Source organism: Bombina bombina, chromosome 2, assembly GCF_027579735.1.
Source record: "Bombina bombina isolate aBomBom1 chromosome 2, aBomBom1.pri, whole genome shotgun sequence".
Taxonomy (NCBI): domain Eukaryota; kingdom Metazoa; phylum Chordata; class Amphibia; order Anura; family Bombinatoridae; genus Bombina; species Bombina bombina.
In genome coordinates, this window is record NC_069500.1 from 999,789,284 (window position 1) to 999,809,460 (window position 20,177).

The following is a 20,177-nucleotide window of genomic DNA, read 5'->3' on the forward strand; positions in this document are numbered from 1 at the left end:
TTATTTTTGTTTCACTTTTATTATTTGTTACTATTGTTGATACCATTGACGCTATTTTAATTATATTGTTGATACCATTGACGCTATTTTAATTATGTATGTTCAGCTTTAAACAAACGAATATGGTAAATATGGTAATTAAGAATTAATATTGCGAATATTCTTTGTGGATACCATACTTCTTCACAAGTCCACTATATCAAATCCATAAAAAATATCTGCAATTAAACCAAAATTCAAAAATTCAAATATACAGATATGTTTGTATAACACACTAAGTAACAGGGATTGGAAAACATATTATAACATTTTATTCACACTGTATGGTTGGCCAACCAGTTAGATTTGTTTTAAGAATCAATTTCTATTGTTTTAAATTTTATTGTATGTATTTATAATTCTAAAAATAAATAGATCTCATTGAATCCAACTACATAGTAAGACTATCTTTCCTTATTGGGTAATTAAGCACAAGCGCTTAAGAGTCTCATCCAATCCAGAGTCTATCTGCGTAGAGCCCCTTAGGTACTCAGAATATAAGGAAGACAACGTGGGAGCGATCTCTTCACACAATAACTTAAAATATTCCGAAGGCAACCCATCCGGGCCCGGGGCTTTCCCTAGTTTGCTATTTCGTATGGCTTTAATTACTTCCTGCACCTGTATCGGGGCATTAAGTATTGATTTCTGCTCCTCAGATATAGTTTTTATAAATTTTTATTTACCTTCATGATTAATCGGCTGACTGGTGTATAGATTTGTATAGTATCGCACAAATTCTGCCATAATTTCTTTAGTGTTAGAGGTTAATATAGACTGGGAGTTGATGGCTGCTATATAAGATTTAGGCCTATATGAGTTTACCAATTTGGCCAGTAATTTGCCAGATTTATTGCCATGTCTTTAAAATTTACCTTTGCTATGTATGTTAAACTTGATATCCTGTTGAGCCAGGAAAGTATCCCTGGTTTGTTTATGCTCATAATACCTTTTCTTGGATGCGGGGGTGTGGTCATAAAGGTAGTTATAGGCGTCAGTGAGTTGTGAGAGAAAGTGGTTATCCATCTTCTTGTTATTTTTTACAAAGAAGGGTTGCCAATGGCACTACTGTTGTATAAAGGACCTGTTACTTTAAGTGTCTAGACAGCTAGTATAGCCTTTATAATCGCCAAGTATTCTGGCTAAGTATGGGTGCTATGTGTAAAACCTTGATTACTGATACTAGAAGAAAAAAGAATACACAGATATAGCACTCCCAGGTCACTGGAAACTAGTAAAATAATATTACATATGATCAGGTAATCCGATGATGGTATAGAGGGAGGCAAACGCTAAACTACAATTAAAATATAACTTTTATTGGGGTTAAATTAAAATAGGAAAAATTACAATTAAAAATGCTCTCAAGCTCCGACTGTAGTTGTGTGGGGTCAATATAGCAATAGCAATAATATATGTGCAGTAATGTCCCCTGGATAGTATTGAATGTAATTCCACTTGGGACTTCAACCTATTGTCACTGCGTATATCAGGTGTATAATGACCACCTGTATAGGTAAAAAGATAACCTTGATGACTGCAAAAATGTGATTAGGTTGTTTTATTCAATAGTGTCCCCTTGTATTGGGTAATTAATAGCCCAATTGTCTATGCATGCAACATTATATGGTATTATAACCCATAAGTCGAAGTGTCCTTATAGATTAATAATAATCTTATATACCACGGTATGTGCTTGTAGTAAGCGTTGCTGTCGTCTACAATAGCAGTTGAAAAACTTATTGTTTGTATATCCGTGTACATTAATTTTATTTCGTACACCAACCGTTAAGATGGTTGATAATATATAAAAAATATATTAGCATAAATTCAGTTCCTTGAGGTTGCCAGGTAACTACTTCCTGTAAGTCAGAGTTACTGGTTAATATTGCCTGAGTGGCAACCTACTGAGTGTAGTTATAAAGCTACTGATATGTCGTTTACTGTGTGTTAGACATTAATGGAGTGCATATTTAAATGCTTGCTAAATAATATTCTTATATACCACAGTATGTTCTTCCAGTACGGATTACTCACTTGTACACTGATAATTACAAGGATTATTTATATATCAGATTTCTATTGTTTAATACACCAAGCGTTATAATGGTTGATAGTATACCAGATGAAAAAGTATGGAATTGGTCATCTAAAGGTTATAAAGTAAATAAATACTTAAAGTCAGGGCTACTGACTAGTGTAACTTACATGACAATCTGGTTTGTGTAGTTGTATAAATATTGGTATTTCCACGCCAATGTTAATTCTCACCACAATATTGGGGAATACAGGTAGCCCTCAGTTTACGCCAGGGTTAGGTTCCAGAAGGAATGGTTGTAAATCGAAACCGTTGTAAATTGAAACCCAGTTTATAATGTAAGTCAATGGGAAGAAAGGGAGATAGGTTCCAGGCCCCTCTCAAAATTGTCATAAGTAACACCTAATACATTATTTTTAAAGCTTTGAAATGAAGACTTTAAATGCTAAACAGCATTATAAACCTAATAAAATAATCACACAACACAGAATATATAATTAAACTAAGTTAAATGAACAAAAACATTTGCTAAACAGCATTATAAACCTAATAAAATAATCACACAACACAGACTTCACTTGCATTTTTCTTCAAACAGTTCTTTCTATGCATTCCAATCTGGACTGATTTATAGACAGGAAGATCTTGTTCCTTTGAAATCTGCTCGATAGCTCAGGTCTGGTTAAACTGATTAATTTCAGCTTGCTTGGCTTTGCTGCAACACAAGGCACAAGCGGACAGCTCCACCTACTGGCTATTTTAATAAATGCACTGCTTCTCAATGCTTTTCAATAGCAGTCACATGACTGGAAAAAAAGGTTGTTATTTTGAAACGGTGTAAATTGAACCGTTGTAAAACGAGGGCCACCTGTATTAATCTTTACATTTGCTGGATATTGAGTCTCACGACAGTGAAAGTACTTAATATGGTACCTAATATTTACACATAAAAAGAGTGTATATTGAATACTTCGATATTATATTAGATCATCACTCTAAAGTATATTAGTTCCATCTTGTAAACCCTGTCTGGACTTCAATATGCTATTGGCGAAATCTTCCTATGTAAGAAGTTGTATTAAGCATACATTGTTGCTCGCCACGGTACTGGTAATAATGTATCAGCCCAAACAGCTAAAATTTATCAAGCCTGTTTTCGTGGAGCTGAGTGACAATACTATTTGCGAATATCGCTATATGTGAAAATATAGGTGAGCATTATAAATTCAAGAGAACAACCTACTAAACTGCAATGTAGCTTATTAAACCTCAGAGCGGCTATTGTAACTAATTACAGAGACACTTTGAATACATCTTATAACGGTTAGTTGCTATTTCGCGTTTTTTTCGTCACTGTGTATATCAATGGTCAGTGAATTTGACCTATTAGTGTAACACAAATTGTATGATAAACCTTCGCAATAGTATCCGTGGTATTCTTTTGGTTTTAATGTATATTAAATTTATGCTGTATCAAGTAGATTTGGTAATGTTACAATATTTTTTGCGTTATTGCCCTCCAAGATATGTGTGCAATGTTTACGCTGATATTTATTTGAAGTTTAGTATTAAGGAGGGAGTGTTCATCGATCATACTAGCATGCCACTGAATGATCAGTATTGCGGCAGTTATAAATAGTCATGATTTCTATTATTTAGCACTGTTAAGCCCACCAACTAATTATGTAAAACTTGTACCGTTGCGGTTACGGTGGTTATATTAACTACTTCACTGCTCAGTCATATAGCATTTAGACAGAATTTCTGTCATTTACACGTTTGAAAAGCCAGCGATGTTTATACTTATGGTTATTCGCCTATTCGGGTTAAAGCGTAGTAACAACGGATTATAAATACATACTGGGAAGCCAACAAAGTTTGGCACCTGTAAGTTATCTTATATACACCGTTGCTTAACAATAATGGTAAAACCTCAACAGTATTTGCATATGCCGTGTACCAACAGTGGACTGCTGTTTAGTGAATGTAAGTGATATTGTGCACCCACTGTTGGTCCGGATAATTCGTGTGAAGTAGGATGTGATTTCAATGCTGTTCTAGAAATAACTGCAGTGCAGTCTGCTGCTAACAAATATAGAGTAGAATAGCTATTGCCAATAATCATAAACTCCCCCCAAATAGTTAATGCTTATATATTAGCACAAGTAAGTGACTTCAGGATAGGAGCGTAATTTGACTACAGTAATGAATTCGGAAGCTTAAGGCTTACTAAAAACACAGGAGCTCCTAGGACTCCTCACCATTGCCCTAACGTCCCTAACATGTTTCGCCACGTAACGTGGCTTTCTCAAAGGAGGTTCTTGTTATTTTTGTTGTAGTGAGCTGTGAATGAAGTGATGTGACCTCTCATCACTGCCTTAGAGGCATGCCAAAATAGGTCAGGGGTAGCTCTGTGAATGTCATTGTCAGATGTGTAATGTAACCAGGACGATTTTAAATGCTGACGAAAATTTACATTGCAGTAAAGGTATGTAGGGAATTTCCATGATCTCTCCAGGGGTCTCTCGGGGGTGGATTGTAGCCCTAGGGTAATCGGGGCATGGTCCGAAACTGTGATTTGCCCTATGTCTGTGTAATGAACCTGTGGTGTGAGTTCAGTGGAAGTAAGAAAGTAGTCAATCCGTGACATAGTGTGGTGGGTTTTAGATAGGCAGGTGAAGTCCCTCCCATCTGGATTCCTCACTCTCCAGACATCAGTCTGATTCAATGCTTCTTTAAAGGAGTTAATCAAAGGCACTTCTCTTTTGTGCGTCAGTAAGTGTGTTTTAACTAGCGTTTTGGCTGCTGCAGGATCTTTGAATCTATCTAAGGGAAGCACCTGGGCTAAATTGAAATCCCCACCCATAATTATAGGACTATTGTAAGCCGATAACTTTGCCAGAAGGGTCGACCAAAAGTCTGGGTTAAAATCATTTGGGCCATAAACGTTGCAAATAGTGTATGTGAGTGTATTAACATGCAAGAGAGAGATTATGTATCTGCCCCTGTGGTCCAGTTCGGTCTGCGTGAATGATATCGAGAGGCCCTTCCTGACTAGAATAGCCACCCCTCTTTTTCTACCCTCAGATGGAGAATACAAAACTTGTCCCACCCAGCGTATTTTTAATTTCTCGTGTTCCTTCGCTGTTAATTTAGTTTCTTGTAATAATGCTACGTCTGTGTGCAAAGAATTCAGGGGTCGCAAGATAATGCTTCTCTTTGCAGGCGAGGTGATACCACCTACATTCCATGATGTTATCTTAATGGGTAGAACCATAGTTAGGGCGTGAAAGGGTTATGTGCAGGCATGCCATATGGGTGAATTTTAAATGTGTGTAGAGTCCCTTGCTGATATGTCGTATAGTGTGAGTGAATAGTATGTGATGAGCAAATATGGAGGCTAGAGAACCCCGGGGTAAACCGGGCCTAAAGCAAAACTCACTGTGTAGAGGGACAGACTGGTAAGTTTTCACAGAATGGTGTACCGTGGGGGGCGTAGCCGGAGGTCCCCGAGTATCCAACTGGTGGTGGCTGGAAGAGAAATAAGAGTCAATACAACAAAAATATATCATCATCAGCCATAGTTCAACAAACATAAAACGAGGGAACAGCTGGATAGTACAAAAATCCCTGAATAGTCATAAACTAAACTTCTGCTCATATAAGTAGACAGAGTATGTATCAATGTACAAGGTAGGACAATGTCTCTCAATGTCGAGAGGTAGAAAGTCCTTAGGCATTCCAAGGAGTGTAGGGAGTGTAGAGGTGGTAAAATCAAGCAGATCTTTATCCTTAACGGTTTCTGGTACGCCTACTATTCTGAGGTTGTTTCGCCTGCTGCGATTCTCTAAGTCCTCTACTTTATCCTGCAAGTATTGGTTTTGCTTTAGAATATTCTTTAGAGAAATCTCATATTCCTGTTGCCTGTCCTCAACCCCAGAAATTCTCTGCTCCGCATTCGCAAAGCGGGTAGAAAACATCCTGACCTCGCTAGTTAGCGTGTCCACCCCGGCCTGCAAAGTGTCCATCTTGGGCAAGAAGAAAGCCTTAAGCTCATGCAGCAGAGTGTTGTTATTATGATGATCTCCTGAGGAGCCTCCCTCCCCCTCTAGCTGAGAGGTTTGGGCATGATTTTCAGCGGCTTGTTTGTGCTTCTTCTCTTGCGTTTTTGATCTGCAGCTCATGTTAGCAGGCCCAGGCTGGGATAGCCTCTGAAAATATTCGTCAACTTTCATATAATATATTGCAAAGAGGCAGTATAAATGGGATGCAACTTGTTAACAACAGAAGAAACAGAGCAACTTGAAGCCAGGCGCCTTATACCATAAACAGACAAAGGAGAGTGAGGCACCAAACTGAAAAGTGAAATGGCCTCCTGAAAAACAAAAAACAAAAAAAAAAACTTGGTATTTAGAAACTGTGGAGCAGGCGTAGTATTAGGGTTAAACCTCTAGGAGGTGCAACTAGGCCACCAAGGAGATTGTTTATTGTAGCAAGTCAAAGTCAGCCATGTGCGTACCCAAGCAGCAGAAAAAAAAATGCAGTTATAGTCAATCAATCACCCTCCTTCCCTTCCTCTGCAGCTGTGCAAGAAACAGGGTATATAATCGAATAAAGGTGGTATTATTACTTCTTAAGCAGGTGTGGCAAGTGTATCCCCCTTATCATGTGCAAATAAGATTTATGGCAGGGTAATCAAAAAACAAAATTGTTTATACCAAATCCGGTTGCCCCTTTGTCTGCCTGATGATTACGTTTGTGTCTGCTCTAAGCAGCTTATGAGAGTGTCCAGGAATCCTGTGGGGGTTATGCGGCTACTCACTCACTTTAATCCCTGGACCCAAAGGCCGCAAATCATGGGGCTGAGGTCCTTTTCCCTAGCCCGCCTCACCTTCCTCAAAGTGACTGGTGCCGTCTGTAGCCGCAGGGAGCACTGACAGTGCTGATGGATGCTGTGCCTTCAGCCTTACAGCGGCGATCTGCGGGGGTGAAGGCTGGGCCTGAAGGTGTGAAGTGGAGCTCTGGAGCTGCTGCCAAGATGGCGCCCGTTCGCGCCTTTACTTTTTTGTAGTCTGTCCTCCCGGGGACCAGGACCAGATGGCAGGTCCTGCGCGTGTGGGTAATCAGCCGAGGCAGTCTTGGTTACAAGCCTGGCAAGATAAGGAGTCGTGGGGGGGGGGAACAGCATTAAAGGTGCCAGTTTAAGCGAGAGAAATGCGGAGCTCTTTACTCCTGCTGCTTCCCAGTCGCCCCGCCCACCAGAAGTCACCATCAGTATTCTTGTTACTTGCAGTCTTTCCTCGAGTCTCCATCCAAGACTGTCTTTAGGTGGTGGTTTGGACATTCCAGGTAGATGGAAGCATCCCACCGCTGCCAACCAATGTGACGGATTACCAGCTACCCCGACTGAGTAGCTCCACCAACCGATCTCCCAACACCTGGAACCAGCCGCTATGTAGTGGAGAGGAAGTGATTTAGCAGGAGCCCACCCAAATAACTAGCATTCAGGCGAAACAAGAACTACTTTTATTGAGAAACACACACATCTTTTATACACACAGCTCATCTTGATAAGACACTGGACAATCCCACAATTTTCCCGACATTCTCGGTCCCCAGATGCCACAGTCCAAAAAGCGGAGATACAGTCCGTTGAAGTTATGGGGATAGGGGTGTCCAAAACCCCCGGTTCCGAAAGGAGCTCCCCTCCGGTAATTCCCCCATCTCTTGTCCACCCTAGGGACTACCAATCCCCAAAAGTGCGGCACTCTGGGGCAAAGGGCCACGGAGCGACCAAGGGTTAAGTTATCGGGTGTCCTGCTGTTCTGTGGCCGACCGAGAGTTCCAGGAGCCCGGCCAGCCTAGGAGGATTTTTCCAGTCAGAGACCAGCTCTTCTCTGACAAAGTACTCATCACCAAATAAAGGAAACAAAATATCTGGGAGATTGCGGTTGCTCTCCAGAGCCCAAAACCGCTAAGAAGAACAGGGGTGAGGTAGTAGGGGGATAGGGTTTTAATCCTTGCAGCTTGGTATCCGTGACAGATCTATTTTTAATTTTATTTTTAATTTGATTTGTGGAATTTTAAATTACCAACAAGGAAGAACATATGAAAAAAACCAGCAGGGAAACATTATTAAATACCTCAAAAATAGAAAATATAACATTAACACATTATTAAATTATGTACCGTACCTAACTGCACACGTTTTAAAAGATATGACACATAAATATACACAAAATAGATACCTAAAAAACTAATTTTTAATAATCAAGACATGGCAGCGTAAATATTTATAGGGATGTACTATGATAAATAGGGAGTAAATGCTTTTTCCAACAGGCGGAATGTATCATTATTACGCCCCAGCTCGCCTTTTACAAAACGAGCAAAGTTACGTCTATTTTTTTTATAAATTCAGGTGCACATGTGCGCTTCTCCGGAGGTGGGCTGGGTCACATGTACAGGCGAAGCATATAGACAGTTCGCCTAGCCTTTGATAAATCGCCTCCATAGGAGTAGCTTCATTTAGCTTAATTGTGATTTTCACAGAGAAGAGCTTTCCTAAAGTTTATTAGTCTGATCCTGCCTAATAAGGTCAGTCCAGCCCCAAAATACCAGGCAATTCTCCTCTATACAAGGGAAATGGCAACATCAGATGATTGTTTCGGCCTCCTATGGGCTTTTTCAGTGAGTTGCAGCATAGTTAACACAAGATTTTAATTAAAAATAAGAGATGCTGTAATGAAATAAAACATTATAAAACATTTTCTTTTTACAGGAGAATGCATCATTTTTGAGTGTTATGAACAAATTCTAGCCTGGTAGTATGCCTTGAGGACAGGGCTGGGAACTCCACAGGATTCCACATCCTACTACTACTAATGGCCTACAGTAATGCTAAATACACCAACGGTACAATAAGCTGCAATGATCAAAGCTCTGCAAAACAAAGCTCTATAATGATTTTAAATATACATTTTGTTCAGGGGGTTGCAAGGTGGGTTATTCCTTCTACCATTTTCTTCTATATGATTATAGAGGCAGATGCATCTTTGTGCAGGTTAATAAACAAATTTGTTTATAGATATATAGACATATGGGCGGTGCCAGTGTTTTGCTGCCTCTTTTTGTTGGTATGTCTTTGTGCATAGTCACTGTGTTTAATTTGCTTTACTCCTTTCATAACATTTAAACAAAATCTACAAATTAAGTGAATATTCAATTAAATATAAATGAAAATGTAGATTTTTTTTACTACAAGCATATGTGTGCACAAAATAGGCATTTATATTTTTATCTTCCTGCATTACTATACAAATGGAGTAACAAGCCATAGATATATGTGGATCACATCCCATATGCCTATATTATTTTGTTTGCTATGTGGACAAAGTTTATATCACTGTTTTGTATTAATAGTAGTCACTTTTGTTTTTTACTGATGATATGATGAGCTATAAACCACATTAATTCCAGCCACAGATTGATCTGATAAAGCTGAGCTAATTTATATATTTCTGTATTTGAACTTCTAATTTATATTCTGTTCTGCCTTTTGGTTTAGCTGAGCCGACAGACAGAATTAATTAATGCTTAGTATAATGCATTTTTATTTTGCATTACTTAGCACAGCATTGTAAACAGCTTATACCAATACTTACAAAGCCTACCTTGTTTTATTGCAGAATTGTACTTCTTTTTATTTGTCACATTTTAATACCTATTTAGTTTTCTATTGACAGTGTTTATAAACGGTAAATGCTTATTTTTGTACTGTCTGGCAGTCTATAATCTGCCACTCCTTAGGTACATTCCTTATTAGAAGGAAGTAGCTCTATAAATGATAACAACTAATACATCCAGAGGAGGCTCTAGTTGTATCTGTTTATTTACTGGATTAAGTTAACTATGGCCTTTATGTTTCAACTCAGAAGAGATCAGATTTCACTTCGGCTTTGGGCACATTCTTCTCGGACTATAAACAACCCCCTTTGAATGTATTTTATCAGTGGTTAACTATTAAACCTGAGGGATACATCCCCATAGCTCTTCTTAAAAGGTAACCGTTAGGCACAAAGGACACTTGGCAGTCATCATGAAGGCATCGTGGTTCTTCTTTGCATTTCTCTGTACTCTGGGTGTCAGTATAGCTACGGTAAGTTGTGTGTTTTATGCTTCCAGCCACGGAATACATTTATTGTCATTTAATGCAATCATGATATACATTAATAGGGATCTATGTTTAAATGTCTACTTCTATTTGTAGTTGATATAAACCATGACACATTGCAAGTAACGCTATCAGAAAACATGAAAGTTTGGTGAGATTCAAGTGATTTATTGCCTGATTATTAGTAAACTATACTAATAGTTTAATAAGCTAATAGAATAAGGAGACTACCGTGTCTCACAAAGGCTAGCGTGGACACTGATGGCAGGATTCTGTTTAAGAGTACAAAGTAACAGTTTTCAATATCACATAGCATAATGACTGATGGGTTACTCACCTAAAAGTCAAACCTATGTTTTGCAAAGGACAGAACAAATATTATCCATTACTAATTAGCGATAGATCTGATAACATTGGAAATTACATTCAAGGGCCATTACAGTGGAAAAGGTTAGTTGTTCTATTTCATTAGAGCATGTCCTTTTAACACTAGCGATCCTGCAATGCTGTGTGTATTAAACACATAGTTATAGGACCGCTAAGGAGCCACAGAGTTCTGTTGGTCCCAAGTGGACATGGCTGCTGACCCATTCAACATTAGAAGTTGCACAACCAGCTGTGCAACTACTATGCGGCTCCTGAGTGGTACTTTAACTATGTGTTTAATATATTTGCATAAGTTAAAGGGACAGTTTACCCAAAATGTTTCTCCCCTTTAATTTGTTCCCAATGATACACTTTACCTGCTGGAGTGTATTAAATTGTCTAAAAGTATTTCCATTACCCTTATATTGGCATTTGAAATAGTTGATTTAGCCGGTGGTATCCCCATCCATCCTGATAGTTTTTGGCCTCAAGGTCAAGCTGTGTTAACACAGCCAGTAGAAAAAATTACACTCCCAGTGGGGTATAGAAGAGATAAGGTAATAAAATGTTAATTTTCCATTGTTCTCTCCAAGTATTGGTTATCGGTTTATGGACAGATATGAGATAAAGAAGTAGGTATATGTTCACAATGTGATAAAGTAATTAGATCTGATTATACCTACAAGCTCAATCCATTTTATTAGGTTGTGACATTAACCCCTTAATGACCACAGCACTTTTCCATTTTCTGTCGATTTGGGACCAAGGCTATTTTTACATTTTTGCGATGTTTGTGTTTAGCTGTAATTTTCCTCTTACTCATTTACTGTACCCATACATATTATATACCGTTTTTCTCGCCATTAAATGGACTTTCTAAAGATACCATTATTTTCATCATATCTTATAATTTACTATAAAAAAATTATAAAATATGAGGAAAAAATAAAAAAAACACACACTTTTTCTAACTTTGACCCCCAAAATCTGTTACACATCTACAACCACCAAAAAACTCCCATGCTAAATAGTTTCTAAATTTTGTCCTGAGTTTAGAAATACCCAGGGCGCGATCCGATATAGATCGCAGTTTGCGGCGCAAGCGAGGGAACCGGCGTCGCCCGCAGTTTCAGCTCGCAACTCGAGCTATCCCATATAAGTCGCCGTCAGATGCTAACGTGCCGTAAGTCTGACAAACCAGCGATGTCCAGAAATCTGCGCAAGTACAAATTTCTGGCGTCGCCAGTGACTTGCGGCACGTTAGAAACTGCCGGCGCCTATAAAACCTGACTAAAGTCTAAAACACCCGCACTGTCTAACACGCCTCCCTAACATAGCCCGACAAGTCTAACACGCCTCCCTAACATAGCCCGACACGTCTAACCCTCTATCCGCTATCCCCCCTCACTAGCCTAACAATAAAAAAGCTATTAACCCCTAAACCGCCGCTCCCGTACCCCGCCGCAACCTAATAAAGTTATTAACCCCTAAACCGCCGCTCCCGTACCCCGCCGCCAGCTATATTATATCTATAACCCCCTAAAGTGAGCCCCTAACACCGCCGCCATCTCTATTAAAATGATTAATCCCTTATTTAATCTACCTACCCCGCCGCCAGCTATATTATCTATATTAACCCTAAGTATATTATAGTTAATATAGGTATTACATTATATATATTAACTATATTAACCCTAATTATATTAGGGTTAATATAGTTAATATAGTTACTATAGTATTTATATTAACTATATTAACTCTATCTAACCCTAACACCCCTAACTAAATTTATATTAAATTAATCTAATTCATTTATAAACTAAAATATTCCTATTTAAATCTAAATACTTACCTATAAAATAAACCCTAAGATAGCTACAATATAATTAATAATTACATTGTAGCTATGTTAGGGTTAATATTTATTTTACAGGTAAATTGTTAATTATTTTAACTAGGTATAATAGCTATTAAATAGTTATTAACTATTTAATATCTACCTAGTTAAAATAATTACCCAATTACCTGTAAAATAAATCCTAACCTAAGTTACAAATACACCTACACTATCAATAAATTTAATAAACTACAAACATCTATCTAAAAATACAATTAAATTAACTAAACTACAAAAAAAAAAACACTAAATTACAAAAAATAAAAAAAAGATTACAAGATTTTTAAGCTAATTACACCTATTCTAAGCCCCCTAATAAAATAATAAACCCCCAAAATAAAAAAAATTCCCTGCCCTATTCTAAATTAAACAAATTTCAAAGCTCTTTACCTTACCAGCCCTTAAAAGGGCCTTTTGTGGGGCATGCCCCAAAGAATTCAGCTCTTTTGCATACAAATACAATACCCCCCCCCCCCCATTACAACCCACCACCCACATACCCCTATTCTAAAACCACCCAAACCCCCCTTAAAAAAGCCTAACACTACCCCCCTGAAGATCTCCCTACCTTGTCTTCACCACACCGGGCCGAACTCCTGATCCGATCCGGGCGATGTCTTCCTCCAAGTGGCAAAGAAGAATTCTTCCCCCGGCGATGTCTTCCTCCAAGCGGCAAAGAAGAATTCTTCCTCCGGCGACGTCTTCCTCCAAGCGGCAGCAAAGTCTTCATTCTTCCGGCGGCATCTTCAATCTTCTTTCTTCGCTCCGCCGCCGCGGAGCATCCATCCCGGCCGACTGCTGAACTACGAATGAGGTACCTTTAAATGACGTCATCCAAGATGGCGTCCGCCGAATTCCGATTGGCTGATAGGATTCTATCAGCCAATCGGAATTAAGTTAGAAAAATCTGATTGGCTGATTGAATCAGCCAATCAGATTCAAGTTCAATCCGATTGGCTGATCCAATCAGCCAATCAGATTGAGCTCGCATTCTATTGGCTGTTCCGATCAGCCAATAGAATGCGAGCTCAATCTGATTGGCTGTTCGGATCAGCCAATCGGATTGAACTTGAATCTGATTGGCTGATTCAATCAGCCAATCAGATTTTTCTAACTTAATTCCGATTGGCTGATAGAATCCTATCAGTCAATCGGAATTCGGCGGACGCCATCTTGGATGACGTCATTTAAAGGTACCTCATTCGTAGTTCAGCAGTCGGCCGGGATGGATGCTCCGCGGCGGCGGAGCGAAGAAAGAAGATTGAAGATGCCGCCGGAAGAATGAAGACTTTGCTGCCGCTTGGAGGAAGACGTCGCCGGAGGAAGAATTCTTCTTTGCCGCTTGGAGGAAGACATCGCCGGAGGAAGAATTCTTCTTTGCCGCTTGGAGGAAGACATCGCCCGGATCGGATCAGGAGTTCGGCCCGGTGTGGTGAAGACAAGGTAGGGAGATCTTCAGGGGGGTAGTGTTATGCTTTTTTAAGGGGGGTTTGGATGGTTTTAGAATAGGGGTATGTGGGTGGTGGGTTGTAATGGGGGGGGGGGTATTGTATTTGTATGCAAAAGAGCTGAATTCTTTGGGGCATGCCCCACAAAAGGCCCTTTTAAGGGCTGGTAAGGTAAAGAGCTTTGAAATTTGTTTAATTTAGAATAGGGCAGGGAATTTTTTTTATTTTGGGGGTTTATTATTTTATTAGGGGGCTTAGAATAGGTGTAATTAGCTTAAAAATCTTGTAATCTTTTTTTTATTTTTTGTAATTTAGTGTTTGTTTTTTTTTGTAGTTTAGTTAATTTAATTGTATTTTTAGATAGATGTTTGTAGTTTATTAAATTTATTGATAGTGTAGGTGTATTTGTAACTTAGGTTAGGATTTATTTTACAGGTAATTGGGTAATTATTTTAACTAGGTAGATATTAAATAGTTAATACCTATTTAATAGCTATTATACCTAGTTAAAATAATTAACAATTTACCTGTAAAATAAATATTAACCCTAACATAGCTACAATGTAATTATTAATTATATTGTAGCTATCTTAGGGTTTATTTTATAGGTAAGTATTTAGATTTAAATAGGAAGATTTTAGTTTATAAATGAATTAGATTAATTTAATATAAATTTAGTTAGGGGTGTTAGGGTTAGATAGAGTTAATATAGTTAATATAAATACTATAGTAACTATATTAACTATATTAACCCTAATATAATTAGGGTTAATATAGTTAATATATATAATGTAATACCTATATTAACTATAATATACTTAGGGTTAATATAGATAATATAGCTGGCGGCGGGGTAGGTAGATTAAATAAGGGATTAATCATTTTAATAGAGATGGCGGCGGTGTAAGTGGCTTACATTAGGGGTTAATAATATTAATATAGCTGGCGGCGGTATAGGGGGATTAGATTAGGGGTTAATAATTTTTATATAGGTGGCGGCGGTGTAAGGGGTCAGATTAGGGGATAGATAAGGTAGATGACAGCGGTGTAAGGGGTTCTAATTAGGGGATAGATAAGGTAGATGGCGGCGGTTTTAGGGGCTCACAGTAGGGGGTTAGTTTATGTAGATGGCGGCGGGGTCCGGGAGCGGCGGTTTAGGGGTTAATAACTTTATTAGGGATTTCGGGGGGGGGGATCGCGGTTGACAGGTAGATAGACATTGCGCATGCGTTAGGTGTTAGGTTTATTTTAGCAGATCGCGGTTGACAGGGAGATAGACATTGCGCATGCGTTAGGTGTTAGGTTTATTTTAGAAGATCGCGGTTGACAGGGAGATAGACATTGCGCATGAGTTAGGTGTTAGGTTTATTTTAGCAGCCAGTTTAGGAAGTTACGGGGCTCCAATAGTCAGCGTAAGGCTTCTTACGGCTGCTTTTTGTGGCGAGGTGAAAATGGAGTAAGTTTTCTCCATTTTCGCCACGTAAGTCCTTACGCTGCATATTGGATACCAAACTGCGCGGGTTTGGTATACCTGCCTATAGCCCAAAAAACTACGGGTGACGGCAGAAATATACGGGCGTAACTTCTAGGTTACGCCGTATATGTGATACCAAACCCGCGCAAATATTGGCGTCGCCGGCTTTTGCGGGCGACGATTTTTATCGGATGGACCCCCCAATGTTTACATGTTCTTTGCTTTTTTTGCAAGTTATAGGGCAATAAATACAAGTAGCACTTTGCTATTTCCACTTTTTTTCAAAATTAGCGCTAGTTACATTGGAACACTGATATCTGTCAGGAATCACTGAACATCCCATGACATGTATATATTTTTTTTTAGAAGACATCCAAAAGTATTGATCTAGGCCCATTTTTGTATATGTCATGCCACCATTTCACCGCCAAATGCTATCAAATAAAAAAAAATTGTTCACTTTTTCACACATTTTGTTACAAACTTTAGGTTTCTCACTGAAATTATTTACAAACAGCTTGTGCAATTATGGCACAAATGGTTGTAAATGCTTCTCTGGGATCCCCTTTTTTCATAAATAGCAGACATATATGGCTTTGGTGTTGCTTTTTGATAATTAGAAGGCCGCTAAATGCCACTGCGCACCACACGTGTATTATGCCCAGCAATGAAGGGGTTAATTAGGGAGCATGTAGGGAGCTTGTAGGGTTAATTTTAGCTTTATTGTAGTGTAGTAGACAACCCCAAGTATTGATCTAGGCCCATTTTGGTATATTTCATGCCACCATTTCACCGCCAAATGCGATTAAATAAATAACAAATGTTACATTTTTCACAATTTTAGGTTTCTCACTGAAATCATTTACAAACAGCTTGTGCAATTATATTTCATGACACCATTTCACCGTCAAATGCGATAAAAAAAAAAAAATTGTTTGCTTTTTCACAAACTTTTTCACAAAGTTTAGGTTTCTCACTAAAATTATTTACAAACAGCTTGTGCAATTATGGCACAAATGGTTGTAAATGCTTCTCTGGGATCCCCTTTGTTGATAAATAGCAGACATATATGGCTTTGGCGTTGCTTTTTGGTAATTAGAAGGCCGCTAAATGCCGCGGCGCATCACACGTGTATTATGCCCAGCAATAAAGGGGTTAATTAGGGAGCATGTAGGGAGCTTGTAGGGTTAATTTTAGCTTTATTGTAGTGTAGTAGACAACCCCAAGTATTGATCTAGGCCCATTTTGGTATATTTCATGCCACCATTTCACCGCCAAATGCGATTAAATAAATAACAAATGTTACATTTTTCACAAAGTTTAGGTTTCTCACTAAAATTATTTACAAACAGCTTGTGCAATTATGGCACAAATGGTTGTAAATGCTTCTCTGGGATCCCCTTTGTTGATAAATAGCAGACATATATGGCTTTGGCGTTGCTTTTTGGTAATTAGAAGGCCGCTAAATGCCGCGGCGCATCACACGTGTATTATGGCTAGCAGTGAAGGGGTTAATTAGGTAGCATGTAGGGAGCTTGCAGGGTTAATTTTAGCTTTAGTTTAAAGATCAGCCTCCCACCTGACACATTACACCCCCTGATCCCTCCCAAACAGCTCTCTTCCCTCCCCCACCCCACAATTGTCCCCGCCATGTTAAGTACTGGCAGAAAGTCTGCCAGTACTAAAATAAAAGCTATATTTGTTTTTGTTTTTTTTTAAAAAGGCATATTTACATATGCTGCTCTGTAGGATCCCCCCTTAGCCCCCAACCTCCCTGATAGCCCCCCAAACAGCTCTCTAACCCTCCCCTCTAACTTACTGGTAGCCATCATGGGTACTGGCAGTTGTCTGCCAATACCCAGTTTACAGTAAAACATTTTTTTAATTATTTTTTTTATATTTTTCTGTAGTGTAGCTTGCCCCCCCCCCCAAAGACCAACCCCACACCCCCTCCCAGATCCCTTAGATTGTTTTATTTAAAATATTTTTAGCCCTCATTGACACTTTTTTTTCCAGCATTTTTCTGTAGTGTAGCGGTTCCCACCCGCTCCCTACCCGTGCACGTGCCCGCCCCCGCTCCCCCATGCGCGTCCGTGCGCGCCCCCAGCGATCCCGCCCCCCTCCACATCATACGGCCCATCGATGGCCGCCTCTCAGACTGGCTCCCACCCACCAACGATACCGGCCATCAATGTCCGATGCAGAGAGGGCCACAGAGTGGCTCTCTCTGCATCGGATGGCCAAGGGGGGTTATTGCAGGATGCCTCGATATCGAGGCATCACTGCAATAACCGGAAAGCGGCTGGAAGCGATCAGGATCGCTTCCACCGCTTTCCAAGACCAAGGACGTACGCCACACATCCTCGGTCGTTAACTGCATTTTTTTTTAGGACGTATGGCGTACGTCCTTGGTCCTTAAGGGGTTAAAACACTAAATCAGCTAATTCATATACACAAATAAGACTTAAAAAAGCAAATCTCATACATTTTATACTCTGCAGCTGGTAAAAAAAAGTAATTGGAAACACATTAAGGAAAAAACTATTTTATAGTATACTGTCCCTTTAAATACATAGCATTACAGGGTCACTAGTGATACAATTACATACTCTAACAACATGGAGAATGTCATTTTTGCACTTGGTTCTTTTAAAGTGTAATTTGTCTGCATGCTTATAATTTTTATCATCATTTATTTGTAAATCTCCAACAAATTCTGTAGTGCTCTGTATATGAGTAGGAGAGTAGAATGACAGTGATTAATGGTAAACAAATACATAAAAACTGATTAAAACTAAATGCAGGAGGACACAAGTTTATAATGTACATGGTGTTTACAGAGATTACATTGCATTAATATAAACTTTATTAGTGCACATTATCATTTATGCATTTACACTGACCGTGCTAATAAGGTTTACAATAACTCACTACTGCTCACGTGGCACTTTAATACCTTTTTTGTCTTATGATATTGAGAAAGCTCGAGTACAACAGTGCTTCAGCTCTCTTCAGATTTTCCTGTCTCTCCAGTGCAACCACTGTTAAACTATGCAGCTAATTTACTTACTCTCCATTTTCTAGTGATTTTTTTTAAAGAACAAAACATAGGAAATGCTGATAAACTGAAGAGGCTGAAGAGGGGTTTTATTGAATGATGTTGTCCACTGTCTGCCTCTCCTGCAATAACAAGCATTCCAGTTTACATATTCCTTCACTGGTTACTTTCTATTTGGCTTGGTTCACTGTGCATCAGATGATTTTTTTTTTACTTTATTAGAACTAATTTAATTAATTCTGATACAAAAAACACTGAAAGACAGTGATAACTTTTACTAGAAGAATTTTTGCTATCAGAAATATATTTAGAATTAAAATGCACCCATGCATTTCTATCCATTAAAAAAAAAAAAAAGGTAGGGAACATAAAATAGCTTGCAATACCCTGTGGCAGTGAGCACCTAGCTTCTCATTATTATCTGCACAATGAGCAACACCATTTCTGTCTCCTAATTCAGCTAGAGACAAAGAGCAGCTAGGAGTTTTATGGAGATATGAGTTATACCTGGTTATAGTAGTCCCATCATTTGTTAAAAAAATAGCAGAAGTGTGGGGCACTGTGTATAGTGCAGAAATAGTTTACAGTTTAATATGTTTATAAAATGAACAGTGTATCATAATGAGTAGCATATTAAGTCATTATGATGAAATTATTGTGGCTGTGTATTTATTTTAGAAAAATAGTGTAAATGAAAGGTAAGTGATACATTCATTTTTAAATAATTCATCACTAAGTAATTTTTACATTAATTAATCACTACAATCCTAAACTGCATACTCCTATTGACAATAAAGGCTAAAGCAATACAGCATCTAATAGGCTGTATCCCTCCTGCCCGCAAAATATATATATTACATTTTAAATTCAGATTTCTACTCTATATGCTGGATAGGACGGATGGATGGAAGTGATTATAAATACATCACTTTCGAGCGTCAAGCGATATAGATGACTTGTTGCAGTATTGCACATTTGTACGGTGATATAGTTTTACTTTCCACAGAAGCAACAAACAGTTGGTAGCGATTGTCAGATCACTGGTTCTAGTGTGCAGTGTATGTGTACTATTTAATACATCATTACTTACCATACAGTGCTATGATAAATTATTCATTGAGATTGTCTCTTTCAGGAGCATAAACAATGCACAGTGTACCTCTATGAAAATGCTGGTCAATTAAATATAATTCTATATTTAGGCAGAAGTTGAAGTTTGGAAGCCATGACATGGCATGAGAACCTAGCACAGCGAAGGGGTATACACATATAACCACATAAATATATATGTTAATAACCATATACATATATATTTACAGGGAATACACAGTTCCCCATAGACCGCAATGTAAAAGCACTTTTCAGTGCTGTTTTTTTCTAACACAGTGACCACACCCTCCAACTTCAACCCTTAAAAACTGCTTCATGCGGTTTAAAAAATAAAATAAAGATGCTAATATTTTTTATTTTAGCAAATGCACTGCACACTTCATTTTAGAGGGGCAATTGGGGAACATTTACAAAATTAACCAGAGATCTGGTCTCTGGTTAATTTTCAGAGCGCTAATTGCTACCGCAAGTTCACGGCACTAATAACCAGCCACTTTGCCTATTTACAGGCGCACAATAAATTAGTGCTCCACTTGTAATCTGGTTCTAAATAAACTATTGCTTGACTGATATA

The 20,177-nt window shown here is 38.5% G+C and overlaps 1 protein-coding gene across 1 annotated transcript in view; it reads left to right on the top strand.

Annotated features, from left to right (window-relative positions):
- The first annotated feature begins 9,946 nt into the window (after window positions 1-9,946).
- Window positions 9,947-20,177, top strand: part of CFI (complement factor I) — a 204,159-nt gene continuing 193,928 nt past the window's right edge. The window contains exon 1 of the mRNA XM_053703548.1: window positions 9,947-10,235. The gene's annotated coding sequence lies outside the window, so the exon portion shown is untranslated. The remainder of the gene's footprint in view (window positions 10,236-20,177) is intronic.